The sequence below is a fragment of the Notolepis coatsorum genome (assembly GCF_963971535.1).
Source record: "Notolepis coatsorum genome assembly, chromosome: 14".
Lineage (NCBI taxonomy): Eukaryota > Metazoa > Chordata > Actinopteri > Aulopiformes > Paralepididae > Notolepis > Notolepis coatsorum.
In genome coordinates this window covers 69,071,193-69,078,107 of record NC_140178.1, presented here as the reverse complement: position 1 = coordinate 69,078,107, position 6,915 = coordinate 69,071,193, and positions in this window count along the sequence as shown.

Here is a 6,915-nt window from a genome sequence, read left to right as displayed (position 1 = left end):
TTTACCCAGTTTTTGCGTTTTTATCAAACATTTTGTCGACCAAACCACAACCTCCACGCACATGCATATTTTAATCCATGTTTCATAGCGTGCGTGTGTCATCTTAATGATGACGTCACACCAGGTACAGGGCAGCAGGGGGTCTGAGAATCACACACAGCTAGTGGCAGGAAGCAGAGAGCCTTCTTGTTACTACTAGCCGAGGAGCTAGTATCTGTTTCACCTAACACTATTGCTCCGTGATCATAGCCATTCATCTCTAAAGCTAACCACTATTTGTAAAAGCCACAACCACGTTACCATATTTGTAATAATGTAAATCATTGTGTCATTGTACATATTGTGTATAGTTTATAACGTTAGTAGCTAAGTTAGCTAGCTTGGTAGCCAGCATTCTCGAAACTCCTAACATGGCCCGATTTAAAATGGTTCTCTCCTCTTTGTGTACCTTTGTCCTCACAAGTATTCTGCCAGGGAACTTATGGACACGACAATAGTAGTAGTTATAAGGTGTTTGAGCTTGTAACGTTAGTTAGCTAATAGCTATCGTGGTAGCCCCTTTCGTGACTGTGATGCACCGAGTGCTATCCGAGGGGGCTACTATCGTATCAACATGCCGCGACGTGTAGCTTGCTAGCCGGCATGATGCGTGTGCAGCAGTGCTTTGCCCCACAGGTCTGAGAAGAGGACCTGCACATTTTACTCATTCCCAAAACTCTTTTACATGCACGACAGTAGACATAATGCTAACGTTAGCGGGGTAACGTTAGCCAGAGCCATATAGCCAGCTTGATACTATGACCCGGGGATAAGGCGACAGCCCACAGACCAGTAGCGCTGCTGTACTGAACAACAGGCTGCCTAGTGGTACATGTAGTTCTTTTTTTACGACATTAAAAACCTTATAACTACCTTGTTTCAACCAGTTGTAGCTGGTCCATCAAAGTCTCAGACGATTAAACCCATTTGCGTCTTGTAAGGCGTCCATTTCGATCAAGGAAATAGTTTTCTGCACTCGTCAAACTCCATTGTAGTGGATCAGAAGTATGGAAAGTTACCTGGAGTGACGTCACGGCCCTGCTAGTGTCTGATAAGCTTTTTGATTTGCTCGTGCATGTTATTCGTGCATGGACCTTTTTAACCCTTTCTGAGTGGCATTTCCGGCGTCAAATGGAAAAAAATAAATAATGAAATTAGATACCAATGATGTAAACTACCCATAATTGAAGAGTAGGGTTTAACCTGCAAGTTGGCCTTTAAGTTTCAGTTTCACTTCCAGAGAGAATTAACTTCACAACGAGACTGAATACTAGAGAACAGATGCCATGTTACTTACAACAATGGCAGAGGACTATTTGGATTTAAACACAGTGGAGCTCAGATGATCTGTCCAGAAAAGTATGTTTCTTTTTTTTATTTGATTGTGGGGAGAATGTTGATGTGTTTGTTGGCTCGTGTGTGTGTGTCATTGGTTTCATTTGGTTAACGTTATTGAGCGAACAAGAAAACAACCCTGCAGCTGTTCCAATGTAAATGTGCCTTTCTCGTGCACTTTCGCCGCTCTGAACTGAAGTCGGAGAGGGAGGGATGCGGAGCGTTTTGCGCGCGCTCCCGACTGCGTGTGTGTGTGTGTGTGTTTCCCCACGCGCGCGGTGTGTGTGGGGTGCTCCGTGTCCCTCTCTCTTCCTCTCTTCCTCTCTGTCTCTCTCTCTCTCCCTCTCTCCAGACGCGGCAATGATCGTAGCTGGTGATTTCAATCAGGCCAATTTGAAAAAAGTGATGCCGTCCTTTTTCCAACACATCGCCTGCTCCACAAGGGGAGGAAACGCACTCGACCACTGTTACACCCCGTTCAGAGCCGGCTACAAGGCTGTAGCGGCTCCACCATTGACGGGGGCTACAAGCTCATCCGACCACGACTCCATCTTGTTATTCCCCGCTTACAAACAAAGATCACGTGACGCCGTCGTGTCATGTGAGACAAAATTTTTTACCGACCAATCAGAGGCCACGCTTCAGGACACGCTCGAGAACACGGACTGGAATATGTTTCAAGGAAGCGCCAGTGACGTCAGCGAGTTCGCGGACAGCGTTGTATGCTTCATAACAACACTCGCTGACAGTATTGTCCCCACAAAGAAGGTGCGGGTGTTCCCAAACCAGAAACCGTGGGTGGACAGTACTATCAGAGCAGCTCTGAACTCTCGCACCACTGCTTACAACCTGGGCAGAGAGTCAGGAAACATGGAGGAGTACAAGGCTACAGTCTATACTCTGCGCAAGGCTGTAAAACTTGCAAAACGGACATATGCTGATAAACTGGAGACACAAATGGCACAAAACGACACAAGAGGCTTATGGCGGGGACTGAGGACAATAACTGACTACAAAGTCAGCGCCCCCTCAATGGGGAGCGACGACGCCTCTCTCGCGGACAAACTCAACTCTTTCTACGCTCGGTTTGGTGTAGACAGTGGCGCCGCTAGCTCAACGGCTAGTGACGTCACGGAACACAGTGTGAGAAGAGCATTTATGCAGGTGAACACCAGGAAAGCGGCTGGTCCAGATGGTATAACAGGACGCATACTTGTCTCAATGACTACAGACCGGTGGCACTCACCTCTGTGGCCATGAAATGTTTCGAGAGGCTGGTCAAGGATCACATTTGTGCCTCCCTCCCCAGTGATATGGACCCTATGCAATTTGCATACAGGACAAACAGGTCCACTGACGACGCGGTCTCCCAAGTACTGCACAGCACCCTCTCTCACCTTGACCACCAGAAGGGGGGCTATGTGAGACTGTTGTTCATTGACTACAGCTCAGCGTTCAACACCATAGTCCCCACCAGACTGGTGGACAAGCTGATCGAGCTGGGTCTGAGCTCCGCTCTGAGCGCCTGGGTACTGGACTTTCTGAGTGAAAGACCCCAGGCGGTCAGGGTGGGGGGTCAGACCTCCAACACCATCACCCTGAGCATCGGGTCCCCCCAGGGCTGTGTTCTGAGCCCCCTGCTGTACTCACTCTACACACATGATTGTGTGGCCAAGTTCAGCTCCAACTCCATAGTGAAGTTTGCAGACGACACGGTGGTGGTGGGGCTGATCTCGGACAACGACGAAAAGGCCTACCGGGAGGCCTACTGGTACTGGAACGCTGGTGCCAGGACAACGGCCTGCTCCTGAACATTGGTAAAACCAAGGAGCTGATCGTGGATTATAGGAGAGGACAGCAGGAGACACACACACCACTGAGGATAAACGGGGCTACCGTGGACAGGGTGAGCAGCTTTAAGTACCTGGGGGTCCACATCTCAGAGGATCTGACATGGTCAACACACATAGACTCAGTCTTAAAAAAGGCGAAGCAGCGCCTCTACCACCTGAGACAGTTAAGGAAGTTCAGAGTATCTGGGAAGATACTCCAGTCCTTCTACTCCGGAGCTGTAGAGAGCATCTTGACTGGAAACATCACTGCCTGGTATGGAAACAGCACGGCACAGGACAAGAAGGCCCTACAGAGAGTGGTGCGCTCAGCCAAGCGTACCACGGGTATTGCACTACCTCCCCTGCAGGTTCTATACAATAAGAGGTGCAAATCCAGAGCCTGCAGAATAATGAAAGACCCTCACCACCCCAACAACAGCCTGTTCCAGCTGCTGAGGTCAGGCAGACGCCTGCGAACCCCAGCTACTAGGACAGAGAGGCTTCGGCTCAGCTTCTTCCCCCAGGCCATCAGAGCCTTGAACACTGAACACTGAGTGCCACAGAACACTGAACTCTCCACACTGCATCGAACATTGTACATATGTCTAAACTGAACACTGTGACCTCATTTTTTTACTTCTAATTTTACTATGTTATTTTATTTCATACTTATCTTGTCTTGCACAGTCTCTGGAGCGCAACAGTAAGAAGCATTTTGTATAAAAGTATTCTGTACTTCTGTATGACAACTATTAAAGAAACTTGAACTTGAAACACACAAGCACACATGAGCACACACACGACACGCACGCTGTACACGCTCGCACACTAGCAGGCACTTTAACATGAGCAAGCACACACTCATGCTGCACACGCCCACACTTATGGCCACAAAGGAAAGGTCACTTTAAAAATAGTATAGCAACAGTAACAGTGTATTGCACTACCAAAGGACCTAGCATGTCCTCCATGCTCTGTAAATAACTATGTACAAATACCGATATGCCCTACTATGTTACCTGTTTATTGCACAATGTTGTTTTATTGGATTCTATTATATGTTGTACTACTGTATTGCACATCGTTGCGGGCAAGACCACCCGCATTTCATTGTATACTTGTATGCCGTGACAAATAAAACTCTTGACTTGACTTGACTCTCTCGCTCGCTCGTCTGTGACGGTGTGCCGCGCGCTGTTCTCGTGCATGTGCGACTGGTGTGTTTGCGCTGAGGCGTATTCGCCGTATGGCGCGCGTACCGCACCGTGATGGCCGTACCGTAAATTTGCGGGACGAATACACGTACCGTTACACCCCTTATGAAGAAATCTATTGGTAACTTTCTCATAAGTCCGTTCGAGAATGAGGTCCAATGTTACTTACCCTTAGCTGCCAGAGTTGTACCCTTCCTGCTGACTTGTACAGAACTTGTAAGTCGCTAAGGATACAAGCTAAATGACTAAATATAAAATGTAAATGTAAATTTCAGTTTTACCATGGTACCAGCCATTGTATAAATAATGTACTGCGCATTGTCAAATGTGCAAATGTATCACCATGATACAACTTTTGCACTTAAATAATACCATGGTATAATACAATTTAAACCATGCATGATACCAATAGTAATATGATTTTCCATCATTAATTTGGTCACAACCATCATGGTGTCCTCCATCTCTCATTCTTCTTTACTTTTGGTGTTTACAATTGGATCACTGATTGGGCCTTTCAATGGGACAAAGATTACTCTAGTACTCTAGTACTCTAGTACTCTCATTGTTTTTTTGTTTTTTTTTGGTCTTTTTTCCCCTCCATTTTCCTCCGATTTTTCTCCCATCCCAATGTTAGTCGCATGCCAACTCCCAGTCCCTTCCTGGTCGCTGCGCACTTACCCCCCACAGTCAGATCATCTGGGAGAGTGGAGGCTACCACGTGCTTCCTCCGACACACGTCCAGCCAATCACCGCTTCTTTTCACCTGGCAGCGCGGATTCTTATCGAGAGGGCGTAGCGTGTGGGAGGACCACACTATCCCCCTCGAGTCCTATCCGCGCTTAGCAGGCGCCCCGACCGAACTGTAGGAGTCGCTGTTTACAACGACCCGGACCCACCCCGCCAGCTTCTCCCACCCTCTAATACAGCCAATTGTATTAGTGCAGACGGCCAGCCAAGCTGGTGACAACCCCGGAGCTGTGAGCTGGATTCGAACAGGCGAATCCAGCTCACAGCTCCGGGGTTGGTGACGAACGCAATCTCCGCTCGGCCACCTAACCGCCTCTAGTACTCTCATTGTGAACATCTGTGTTCTCCATTGGACGACGAGCGAGGAGGGGAGGCCCACCCGCTGAGAGGTGTTGTTCTTCTGTCTCTAAAAATGGCAGAGAGCAGAGCTGTGAGGGTAATGACTTCCGCTCCACGCTGAATAGCAGAGAGGAGGTGATAATAGCCTCATCCATATGAGCCTGCAATTCGACATAGCACCTTGCAAGAGCCAAGGATGGACCACATTGGCACCGGAATGAAGCTAACTGTGTATTGAAGCTCAAACACATATGCATGCACACACACACACACACACACATACACACACACACACACACACACACATATACACACACACAGACCTTGACTAGAATAGAGCATGGTTTGATGAAAGCCTTATAACTCATGTTTCAGTCAAATTGAAGGTTTACATGCTCCTTTCCAGCTAATCAAACACTGTCTCCCTCTAGGGCTCACATCAATGAGATAAAAGGGAAACAGTGAAAATAGTATGCAACTTAATATATATATTTTTTATGTATCTCAATACATGGATAAGCAAGAAATATTTAATAGTTTTTCATTTGAGCCCCAAAAGCGTGTACTGTATCAATCAGTTTTAAACTCTTAAACTCTGCTAGGTGCTATATTCCTGACATTGACCAGGGCACTGGCTTTAGAGCGCTGGGCCTACTGCTCCTAAATAGTTAGGATGGGTTGAATTCATTTATCAACAATTCTTCGAAAGTTTTCTATTTTCGTACGTAAGCACATAATTTAGAATGTGTGTACGCACATAAATATTGGGATTTATCAACCGTGCGTACACGGGTCCTACGCTCCTCCGTGTTGATAAATACCTTTGTTCTACCGTCAATGCTTGTGCATGATTATCCATATATGGTCATGAAACACCCCCCATGTGATGTGAAATAATGGACTGACCCAAGCGAACTATGAGAAACTCCACGAGCGAGATTGTTCACTGAGGCGCTGCCGAACCAAGAAGACACAACCTGTGTTATGGGATAAATAAAAGGCTGGCGGACTTGTACATGGTGATGTCAGATATCAACGACTCCCTAAGACCATTGCTGCAATTCTGCCTGGACAGCTCAAAATACCAATAAAGACCGTTCGATAACCACTGTTTGGCGTTGGTGTGTCATTATAACCATGCTGGAATATGAATGCCTTTATTCGTTTAGTTCGATTGGCTACCGGGTATAATATGATTTGTACTAGAGGCATACAATCTATTTTGTTGTCGGTATTAGGTAGCCTATATGAATTACATATAATAGCAGCCATAGCCTACATTATGCAACAGTAACTTGCGCATATATAATAACACATGGCACAGCCCTGCGAAGCCTGCATACAGTAAACTAACTTGATCATTAATCTAGAGCCATATGAAATCCGTTGAATTTTTTTCCAAATTC